Source organism: Solanum verrucosum, unplaced genomic scaffold (assembly GCF_900185275.1).
Source record: "Solanum verrucosum unplaced genomic scaffold, falcon-dt-bn FXZP01000108.1, whole genome shotgun sequence".
Classification (NCBI taxonomy): domain Eukaryota; kingdom Viridiplantae; phylum Streptophyta; class Magnoliopsida; order Solanales; family Solanaceae; genus Solanum; species Solanum verrucosum.
In genome coordinates this window covers 2,477,860-2,490,668 of record NW_026020274.1, presented here as the reverse complement: position 1 = coordinate 2,490,668, position 12,809 = coordinate 2,477,860, and the positions used below count along the sequence as shown (strand labels likewise).

At 31.5% G+C, this 12,809-nt stretch overlaps 1 protein-coding gene and 1 pseudogene across 1 annotated transcript in view; both read left to right on the top strand.

Annotated features, from left to right (window-relative positions):
* LOC125833971 (fructose-1,6-bisphosphatase, cytosolic) overlaps positions 1 to 12,809 on the top strand; it is a 312,269-nt gene that overhangs the window by 83,735 nt on the left and 215,725 nt on the right. The gene's annotated exons all lie outside the window — the stretch shown is intronic.
* Positions 7,978 to 12,809, top strand: part of LOC125833857 (sugar transport protein 4-like) — a 33,033-nt pseudogene continuing 28,201 nt past the window's right edge.

Sequence of the window (12,809 nt, the reverse complement as noted above, 5' to 3'; positions counted from 1 at the left end):
TTTCAAAATCATGATTTCATAAACTTTCATATAAGACACTTACCTTTCTAAGAATCTAAATCATGATTTCATTCATATGTGAGAAAATCTTTCACAAATCTTTGATACTTATCTCAAAAGCATCCTTAGTTCATTACATTATTTTCATAAAACATGCATATATTTCATAATCAAAATTCATAACTTCATAAGCATGATTCATAATTCATAAAATAGGCACATACACGAGTTCATGTGAAATCAATGAAAATCATGTAATCGTATCTAATCATGCCTAATAAGATTGAATATAAGTAATTGAATCACAATAAATTGAACCCTTGGAGAATCACATAAAACCCTAAGAGAATTGGGTGAAATTAATTGGAGATTTGAGATTCTTTTGGAACCCAATGGATGAAAGGGATTCATTGATGAATTCCCACATACCTTAGGTAATCAAAGCCCTAGCAATGGAGCAAGTAACCTTGAAGTTAGATAAAACCCTAGTTCTTCACCTTAGAGCTCTTGAGAGAATTTGAGAAGAACCCTTTAAGAGAATTTGAGAGTTTGAATGAATGAGAGGGAATGAGTTAGGTTTTGAAGAGTTAAAACAATTATAAAGATAGTTATAGGGCTAAAATCACATAGTTTAGAGATTAATTAGGTAGAAAAAGATCAAAACACCCTTAATTGAAAACTGACGGAACACTTTACTGTTTGGACCTATAGTTCGTAGGAATTCCTACGGATCGTACAGGTCAACCGTAGACGTAACTACTAGAACCCAAAATCCAGCCAACTTTCCACGAAACCTCCCTATGGGTCATCGTCCACTCTACAGTCCGTAGACCCTTCCGTAGAGTCCAAATTAAAGTCTAAAAAATTTCACTAAGTCTGGATCACTTTTACGGGTACCTTCTACGACTCGTAGAACATTTTACTACCCATCAAACCCTCTCGTAGACCAGAGGTCTCAACTCACTTCTCTTAATCATCTCTACGGATCAGTTCTATGACCCGTATTACACTCTACAATTCGCCATGTTCATTCGTAGGTCAACATCTAAGACTTGACATTTTTCAAAATTCATTCCAAGTCCTACGACTGCCCTCTTACAAATTTTAGGTGGCTTCCGTAGCGATCAATTTTTGAAATCAAGGTTGAACTAGTGCAATACGTGCATCCCATGCATCTTATGTGTATCTCGTGTGATGTATGTATATCTCGTATGTCATTATCCGATAACATTTTAAGTAGAAATTCACTAAGATTTGAGGAATGACTTCTTGGTCACATTCTCAGAAGAAATCCACTAAGAATAATGAACATCACGATAAATAAATTTTGTGCTTATCTCATTATCCGGCTCATGCTCTTCGCATCTATTGTGCAAGTCTCATTCATTGGCCACGATAAACAATTTCGCATTTATCTCAATATCTGAATAATGCTCTTCACATCTATTGTGCAAGGCCCGTTCATTCCATTAACATGGATTACCTGAAACTTATTCAATGTTGGGGAAGGAAGGCAGTACTCATTATCAGGTTAGTTCTTCTCCTAATTGGAAGCGTTTTTTGTGGCTTGGTTCCCAAATGAGGTTGTGGCAGCAGTGACCTCTCAATGTAGCATATCGTTCGTACAATAAGTTGAATTTTTTACTCTTTGATTGTCTATTTATATGTTTTAGAAGTTCTTAATCCACTTACATTGCATATCATGCTTAGGAAATTTAATGTTTTACATGTGATTTTTGTCATAAGTCGTGAACTTAATGTAGGAGACATGAAAGACTGGATCTCACTTACATTTTTATTATTATGTCTAATTATGCCATTTTACGATTTCTCAAAAATCATCTCAAAAAATTTCATTTTTAGTTAAATAACTTATTAAAATTAGTTTAGTTCAAAGTTGGGAATATAACTTCTTGTTAATTAGTTTATAATTTAAGTTAATTATTTTATTTCGTTAAGATTAAGAAGCTCATAAATTAATTATATTAATTCTTCCTATTTGAATCCTAGTCAAATCTTCTAAAATTAATTCTTTTTGGTTACCTCTTTAATCCGTTTGGCTAAATTGTTAATTAATTTCTATTACAATTATAGTCAAATCTAACCTTTTTCTTCAAACACATCTTAAGACCAAGATTTTGGGCCCTTGCACAACCCTTCAGCAGCCCAACTTATCAACAATTTCCATCCCAACCAATTTACTCTTCCTCCAGCCCATTTCCAAATTTCTCCCAGCCCACTCTTTCAATAACCCGACCCAGCCCAAAATCTTGTTCACAAAAGAACCCAGCGCCCTTTCCAATACACAGCGATCAAAGGGTAATCTTATTCCCTCCGTTTAAAAAAGAATGACCTCCTTTCCTTTTTAGTCCGTTTAAAAAAGAATGACCTCTTTCCTTTTTTGGTAACATTTTAATTTCAGCTTTCCACGTGGCATGTTTAAAGCCACAAGATTGAAGGGCAATTTAGTACATTTGACATAACTTTAATTTACGACCACAAGATTCAAAAGTCTTTTTTATTTTCTAAAATTTTGTGCCAAGTCAAACCAGACCACTCTTTGTGAAACGGAGGAAGTAATATAGTTTACGTGTTTCTCTTTTTTTTTTTTTTAGTTATTTGGAAGCATGATGGATTTATATATATATATATAAATTTTCGTTTTTCATGTGTATTGTTGCCGGCCATCATATTAATTTGTTGTTTGAAATAATCAATGTACTCTCCTAATTACTTCTTTAAGTTGTGGTGCTCCATATAATGTGACTGAATTTGAAAATCTGGCTTTAGTTGTCAGCATCCTTTATTGGCATGTCTTCTCATTAAATAAGTTGGTTAGTATATGTTTGCATTGGTTTTTTTAAGCGTTAAAACAGTAGCTTAAATAGTCGTTATTTTCTCATTAGCATGACTTGAGTATTTAGTGTCTTTGGAATTTGTATCCCGTTATCTAGATCCATGTTGTTTAAGTTCAACCGAGTTATTTGCTTTATATTGGTTTAGGGGTTGCTATGACTTGCTTTAGATATATTGTTGCTCTATTATTTTCGGGTACTAATCCTTACTATCGTTTTGTTGCACGTGGTGTCATCCGAGTCCATTATGGACACTTTCCCTCCCCTTTGCATTTCGGTTGGGCCATAAAGATCCAATTTTACTTTATTGAGTCAACCGGGTCAAGTGAAACCGAAGAACAAGTCCCCGAAAATCGAAGAACAGGTCCCGAGAGCTCGTATAAATTGTTGTATACACTAAAGAATGCATGAATTGGAGCCAGCAATATACACCAAGTGTATATGCTGTGTATTGGGACATATTTGGGTCAAAAAGCCAATCCTATATTTTGAAGTTGTATTTTGTTATTTTGGGTCTAAGCCCCTGTCATTCTTTAGGTAAACAACATAAATTTCACTAGTTTAGATTCCAATTACACGTATTCACGGTAATCTCGAATATTACTTCCTCTACCACATTTTCGTTAGTTGGATACATGTATCTTAATTCGACGGATACATGTATCCGAGGAATTGACAAAGCAGGATACATGTTTAATTAAGGACTCTAATTTCAACTAAAATGCTTAATTTAAGGAGGAAATCACTCCTTTAACAGATTTTAAATATATCGTGTTTAACAACTTCTAAAAATTCAAAAATATTTTAACTTCTTCCATTTATATTTTAGCAACAAAAAAGTGAAAAAAAATATTTTTAGAAATTTGAATTTGTTTCTTTGAATTTCGAGATTTTTTAATTTCAATTTTCATGTTTAGAGAACAACATGTTTCTCGCACTCTAGTTGGTTGTTACTTTGTTGAATAATCTGATAAAAGTATATTGTTGTTTTTGAACTAAATACAAACCTTGATTTGGAAATCTTATATAAATCAAAATCATTAATTAACTGGATCAGGATACATGTCTTTTACTAATGTATTTGAAGTATTATTTGATTCATGCATCCAATTTCCTTAGGTGTATCTGTATATGATACATACTTAGTGGCTAAGATGTATTAATTATGTACCAATTACATGTAGCATATTCAGATACATGTATTTGAAATTTATTTATGTATCTGAAGTATGTATCCAATAAATTTGTGATTGCCATAGTTTCATAAAATTAAGATCTACAACGATTTCATTGAAGTATGATCAGATACATGACATAACCGTCTCAGATACACAAAAGAAAACAAACTAGATCACGACAGAAAAATCTCATATACATAAAATAACATGCTCAGATACATGACAGAAAACAACTCATATATATTTAATAGAAAATACATGTACATTTAATAAATAAATAAGATACATGAAATATTCTAACTAGATACATGACATAATCATCTCAGATAAACGAAATGAAACATACAACCTACCATCTCATTACAAAACTTTTTCATACTCTTTTTCATCTTTCCTCACTCTTCATAGAAAGAAAAATAAAAAATGGGGTAAAAAACAACAATAAAATCACCAATATTCAAGCCGATCTAGGGCACAAGGAGCCAAAAGAAGTAGTAAAAATGGAGGAAAGAAAGAAACAAGACAAATTACAAGTAGTATGGTTTGCAACAAGAGTGGTTGCTTTAATTTAATGGCATGTTCAGAACGTGCAATTTTAACATGGGGTGGGAGGGAGATACTATTGGCGGAGAATATTGGGGGAGGTGGATGAGAGATAAAGATATTTGTTAATGAAACAAAACTCGTTTTTGATAGATATTCGGAAGAAATTATGAGTTGAGAGGATTGAAGAAACGAGAAAATATGGTGGAGGACGTTGGAGGTGAAAGCGAGTTATTGTTGGCAAAGGAGATTGAGGAAGGTTGAATTGTTAATGCACCTTTAATTAAGAAGTTTAAATTTTAAGATAATTATTCAATACCATATTTAAGAGTTGTGTATCTGATTTAACTTTTTAAAATATATGGTATAACACTTTCCAACTTAAAATTCGTGGAATTCTTTTTCCAATCATAATAGCAAATTGTTCATTTGATTGCGCACAATATTCATAAAACCAATCTTGAAATGCCAGAGGAAATCCAAACAATTTACTAAATTCTTTCCGATCTTTCCTCTTAAAACTTTTTTCAAAGATGCAAAGGTCTCATGAAATACTAATTTTCCCCATGGATAAGTTTCATACTCACTAGACTCTACCACTTCAAAATGCCAATTAGGTACTTTATTTTCAGGGAGGTCACACAATAAAAACGTGTTGATAAAATGAAGAATCAAAATTTTGACAGCGTCCTGATCAGTTGTCCAACGTTTACCTTCAAAAAAATCAGCTACTGTTTGAACAATAATCTTTTTAATGCCAGCAAAACAACGATCGATCAAGTCATTTTTTTCCCGTGAAATACAATTTTTGTGCGCCACTCCATTACATTTTAGTCCTGTCAAAATGGCAAATTCACCTAACCCAAAATGTATCAATGAACCATTCACTAGTAGCCAAATCTCATCAGTTTTTTCTTGAACAACCTCCATCATCAATAAGGAATGTATCAATTGTGTTTGAAGCATCATTGGAGGCAATTTGAGAAAAAAAAATCTAAAACATGTATCACTAAATATTTGTAATTGACTCTTGGTCAACTTCTCTTCAAATGATTTGATGAAATCTAGATTAGGAGCCCAAGCTTAGGTTTTTTATGTTTGCCAACTTCAAAATAAAATTTCCAATTCTGCACAATACAAAGTTGAAAACTTTAAAATTAATAGTGACAATAGTATAAAAGTTACATGGCTGCAATTAGTATGCTCTTATGGAACATATGCTCGTAAAAGAATTATTTGTTCATAAAGACAATTCACCCATATTAAAGTAACATACACTTGTTGGTGAATATTACTAAACAAGCCTCAAAATTTAATAAAAAAATTTCAAACTACAAAATACTTTACTACGCCTAAGTCTCATGAATACAATACCTTCAATTTAGATTTTTGTGATGCAACTTCAATAAATTTTCTCCTTTTGACGTTGACACTCCGATCTTGATCTTCATGATCAAATGCAATAGATTTTCCTTTTTTTTATCTCCTCTAACTTTCTCCTTCTCAGGTACTCCTTGGACCTCTCCTCATTTTGTCGATCAACAACACTATGATCAACTGTCGGTAATGGCAAAACGCTAACACTTTGGATGTTACGACAGTTTGAATGAGACATAGGTGTTGGAGACAACAAACGAAAGTTAGGCTCACCAACTGGTGTTACCATCTCAACAAATTTATCGTGTAATTCCATTTCAGATGATGAATCTTCCTTCGCCATTTTCAAACTACTGTGTACAAAAAGAAACAATGTACATCAATTACTACCGAAGATGAAGCTTACCGCAAACAACGTACAAAAATAATTGAATGAAACTCACAACATTGAATACTATTCCTACCTGAAGTATGTGAAAAAACAATAAAGTAAGTTTCTATCATAAGAGACAAACTTTGATAACTGCCCAAATAGTGTGACCAACCGTACTCTTTTTTATTTAATAAATATAGATAATTAATATATCTATATATATTAATAATAATTATTATTATCTTTTCAACTTCTTTTCAACTTCTTTAAACTGCTATATATGTAAAAAAAACTTTCATATTTGTAATACTGAAAAAATACTATTATTTATGTAGTTAAGTCTTAAGGATGGTCTTTCCACGTAATTTCCCTTTTTTCTAGGACAGGAAAAGTGGGACAAAGACCCAAAAACGAAATTAGGCCCAAGTACTAGTCGAGGCAGACAAAAAATCGGACCTGGGCCCAAATTTCTCTCTTTATTTTTTGGGAAAATTAGCAAGCTAGTCACAATCCCTTACATAATTATTAAAAATATCTACGCTTTAAAATAATTATTAAAAATATCAATATGTCAATATTTTAGAAAATAAATTGTATCCTAATATAATTAATTTTTTCCCTTTTATTTCTCAAATCAAGCTCAAATTAGTCCATTTTTTTACTCCATCATCCCGTAAAATATAAAAAATAAAATACCACCATTACTCACTTACCCCAAATTGCTCTTTTCTCTCTTTCCTTTTTCATCATTGTTATCTCCTTTCCTTGTTCAATAAAATCAACTCTTCTAATTTCCTACACTTTGTTCAAGAAATCTCACAGTTAATTCAAAAGACTTTTCAACCATTGATAAAGGTAAATTTGAAGTAAACAAGTATTTTGTGAGATTTCTTGTGATTTTGTTTCATAACACAAAGTATTTTGTATTTCGGATTTTCCGTATTTAAATAGTATTGTTTGATTTTTTTTTGTGAGGTTTTCATATTCACAAAGTATTTAATGAAATTTCCCTTTTTTATGTATTTCAGATTTTTCGTCTTTTAAACTCTATTGTTTGATTTTTTTGTGATTTTGTTTTCATATTTGAGATTTAATAGATTGTAGTAATACACTAGCATTCATAGATCGTATATTGTTTGATTTTTTATACATTCATACTTAATGATTTCGAATTTTGCTTATAGGCTCTGGGAGGATAAGAATAAGTGTCTTTTCTAAATCCTATATGAACCTATAAGTGATATTCTTAATTTAATATCCATACAATAACTAATTTGAAATTTTGTATAATGTGGGTATACATTATGTGCCTTTTCTATTGTTTGTATTAAATCATCTCTATCATGATTTCATGTTAAGATTTGAAATAATAAAATGAATTAAAAAAAGATCTCATTACTCAAGAGATTGATCAAGTTGCGACGAGTACAAAGTTGTCCAGTAGCATTCGAGACAAAGTACATACTTTCTACCTATCTTCTCAAAACTTTATAATTTGTAGTAATTTTGTGTGAAAATTTAATGTAATGCCCAATTATTTGAAGTGGAGCCTGTTGTATTCATTCTTAATTATAACTAGAATTACAAGTAAAAAATAAGTACGTTTGTACACTACTCTCAAGTGATACGTCTTTTCTAAGATAAGTAAAACATGTACAGTAACAATTTTTGGCGTAAAGGTAGAATAAGTGTATTACGTGCATCTCGTGCACTGTACGTGTATTTTGTGCGTTGTACGTGCATCTTATGCGTTGCACGTGCATCTCGTGTATGATACTTGTATAAAATGCGCTGCACGTGCATCTTTTGCATGGTATTCTAAATATTTTGATTTTATAACCTAGCCTTGCCCGACTTGACCACCTTAAAGTGTATCAATTTAATTAATTTTCTTAATTTCATTTTTTTCATTCAATATACTTAATTTTTCCTTCATTTCCCCTCTCTTTTATCCCATTTTATTAAATTATTTGATAAAACTTCAGGTTAATTATTCTTATTTTTTTGAATAGTTGTCATAAAATTATAATTTCAATAATTGTTGTTGCCTTGTAAGTCTCACACTCTCTTTGATTTTTCACACTAAACATTTATGATTTTTAATTATACCTATGCCCAATTATTTGAACTTATAATTATATTGCTTTATTCTTGTCAACATCTTTTAGTTGTAATGAAATGCCCAATTATTTGAACTTATAATTATATTGCTTTATTCTTGTCAACATTTTTTTTAATGAGAGTGAATTAATTTTCATTTGAAAATGTTTTAGGAGGAAATACATCCTGAAGCTAGTGAAATCATTTTGTTGGCTTCAGACACAACAAATAGCGTTGCTTCAGACACAACAAGTAGCGTTGCTCTAGCTTCGCAACATCAAATATATATTCTTAGTTCTCACCAAGATTAATTAGTTGATATTCTAAATCACAGTACTTTGTTAAGTCAACTTTTAAGAAATACATCTTATAACTTGAATTGCAGCGACATACTGATTCAATCATGGCTTACTTCGATTGTTGCTACCATCTTATTGGTAGTATTTGGGGGGCTAACCATTGGTTTCACCATGAATATCACATGTATTTTTCCTATGTTATTGGCTAGTAATTTGGTCTATCATATTTCGTATGTGCTCGAAAAATGAAAACAACTATAAGAGATATATGAATCAGATAATCAGTCAATGAACTTGTTTTGTCATTTACAATGTTAGTAATCAGAATTGCATGACCAAATTACCTTTCTTTATTAGTCTCAACTTCCATTAGTTTTTCATGCATGTCTTTCCTTTTTTAATCTCTCATCTGATGTTCGGAATAAAGGAAAAATAAGTGCAGCACGTGTATCTCGTGCGCTGTACGTGCATCGCGTGCGTTGTACGTGCATCTTACGCGCTGCTCGTGCATCGTGTGCGTTGTACGTGCGTCTCGTGTGTGCTATATGTCAATAATGTGTTGTACATGCGTCTTGAGCGTGGTATTTTTAATATTTTGATTTTATAAGCCAACCTAGCCCTATTTAACTCTTGAAAGTGTTTCAATTTTAATTAATCTTCTTAATTTATTTTTTTCATACAGTATTCTTCATTTATCCTTCATTTCTACTCTCTTTTATCCAATTTTATTAAATTATTTGATAAAATTTCAAGTTAATTATTCTTAATTTTTTGAATAGTTGTCGTGAAATTATAATTTCAATAATTGTTATTGTCTTGTATGTATCACAATCTCTTTGATTTTCCACACTAAACATTTATGATTTTTAATTATAATCAAGGTGGGGTTATAATTGATCAGAAGGGCTTCATTTTTCGAGCGAGCGACATATTGTGCCGATCACAGAGCCAATCTCCACTGATCACTATTGAGAGGTAATTTCGCAGAGATTTCCTAAATTAGTTTGGCCACACCAATCAGTGATAGCATAAGTATTAATTCTATTAATCATTAAATTAATAAAATATGTCATTCAATATTATTTAGTGCACGTGAACTTTTTATTTATCTTTCTCCGTTCACATTGCAATAAATCACGACCTGATCAGATCTAATTATTCAACTCTAACCCATAACCCAAATAAATCCTATTCACCGATAATCATGATTGTAGTAATGATTTACATTTATATGATGAATTAAATAAAGATACCATCATTCAGGGAATTAGGAAGATTGCAACGAGTACAAAGTTGTCATGTAGCCTTTGAGACTAGGTACATACTTACTCAAAACATTTGGTTTTTAGTTGTTTTTGTGAAAATTTAATGAAATGACCAATTATTTTAATTTATAATTATATCATTCTGTTCTTGTCAACATTTTTATAAATGAGAGTGAATTAATTTTCATATGAAATTGTTTTAGGAGGAAATACATCCTGAAGCTAGTGAAATCATTCTGTTGGCTTCAAACACAACAAATAACATTGCTTCAGACACAACAAGTAGCGTTGCTTTAGCTTCACAACATCAGAGGTATATTCTTAGTTCTAACCAAGATTAATTAGCTGATATTCTAACTCACAGTACTTTGTTAAGTTAACATTTAAGAAATACATCATTTGACTTGAATTACAGCGACGTATTGATTCAATCACGGCTTACTTCGATTGTTGCTACCATCTTATTGGAAGTATTTGGGGGGCTAACCATTGGTTTCATCATGAATATCACAGGTATTTTCCTTCTGTTATTGGCTAGTAATTTGGTCTATCATATTTCGTATGTGCTCGAAAAATGAAAATAACTGATGAGAGATATAGGAATCATATAATCAATCAATGAGTTTGTTTTGTCATTTACAATGTTAGTAATCAGAATTGCATGACCAAGTTATCTTTCTTTATTAGTCTCAACTTCCATTAGTTTTTCATGCATGTCTTTCCTTTTTTAATTTCTCATATGATGTTTGGAATAAAGGAAAAATAAGTGCAGCACGTATAACTCGTGTGCGTATGTGCATCTTTTGCGCTGTACCGCATCTTTTGCGTTGCACGTGCATCGCATGCGCTGTACGTGCATCTTGTGCATTGCACGTGCGTTGTACGTGCATCTCGTGTGTGGTACATGTCTATAATGTGTTCTACATGCATCTTGTGCGTGATATTTTGAATATTTTGATTTTATAAGCGAACCTAGCCCTATTTGACCACTTGAAGGTGTTTCAGTTTTAATTAATCTTCTTAATTTAATTTTTTTCATTCAATATTCTTCATTTTTTTTCATTTCTACTCTCTTTTATCCCATTTTATTAAACTATTTGATAAAACTTCAGGTTAATTATTCTTAATTTTTTTAATAGTTGTCGTGAAATTATAATTTAACTAATTGTCGTTGTCTTGTATGTATCACAATCTCTTTGATTTTCAACACTAAACATTTATGATTTTTAATTATAATTAAGGTGGGGTTATAATTGATCGGCAAAGGTTCATTTAGCATTGACAAGAAACCAAATTCTTCTAAAAGATCCTTTCGTAAAACTCTTCAATATTTTAAAAATAAAATAAGCAAAATAAAACTTTTTCATTTTTCCATAATATGTAATCTAACAAATGAACTTTTTATCTAACTCTAGTCACCTATTTTACAGCGATGCCACTAGAGACATAGAGTTGACATAAGAAGAGAGCATTAACAGGCCGTGTCGATCACAGCTCCAGCTTCCAGTAAGCGACATGTTGTGCAGATCACAGAGCCAACTTCCACCGATCAATATTGAGAGGTAATTTATCAGAGATTTCCTAAATTAGTTTGGCCACACCAATCAGTGGTAGCATAGGTATTCATCCTATTAATCATTGATTAATAAAATATGACATGCAATATTATTTAGTGCACGTGAATTTTTTCTTTATCTTTCTCCGTTCACATTTTGCACTAAATCACAACCTGATCTGATCCAATTATCCAACTCTAACCCATAACCCAAATAAACCCTCTTCACTGATAATCATGATTGGAGTAATTATTTAAGTTTATATGATGAATTAACTAAAGATACCATCATTCAAGGAATTGGGATGGTCGCAATGAGTAAAAAGTTGTCATGTAGCCTTTGAGACGAGGTACATATTTTCTCAAAATATTTTGATTTTTAGTTGTTTTTGTGAAAATTTAATGAAATGCCCAATTATTTGAACTTATAATTATATTGCTTTATTCTTGTCAACATTTTTTTTTTAATGAGAGTGAATTAATTTTTTATATAAAAATGCTTTTGGAGGAAATACATCCTGAAACTAGTGAAATCATTCTGTTGGCTTCAGACACAGTAAATAGCATTGCTTAAGACACAACAAGTAGCATTGCTCTAACTTCACAACATCAGAGGTATATGCTTAGTTCTCACCAAGTTTAATTAGTACTTTGTTGAGTCAACATTTAAGAAATACATCATCTAACTTGAATTGCAGCGACGTATTGATTCAATCACGACTTACTTCGATTGTTGCTACCATCTTATTGGAAGTATTTGGTGGGCTAACCATTGGTTTCACCATGAATATCACATGTTCTTTCCCTCTGTTATTGGCTAGTAATTTGGTCTATCATATTTCATATGTACTCGAAAAATGAAAACAACTGATGAGAGATATAGGAATCAGATAATCAATCAATGAACTTGTTTTGCCATTTACAATGTTAGTAATCAGAATTGCATGACCAAATTACCTTTCTTTAATAGTCTCAACTTCCATTAGTTTTTCATGCTTGTCTTTCCTTTTTTAATTTCTCATCTGTTGTTCGGAATAAAGGAAAAATAGTGTAACACGTGTATCTCGTGCGCTGTATGTGTATCTTTTGCAATGCACGTACATTGCGTGTATTGTACGCGCATCTTGTGCACTACACGTTCATGACGTGCGTTATACCTGCATCTCTTTTGTGGTACATGTCTATAATGTGTTGTACATGCATCTTGTGTGTGGTATTTTGAATATTTTGATTTTATAAGCAAGCTTTAGCCCTATTTGACCCC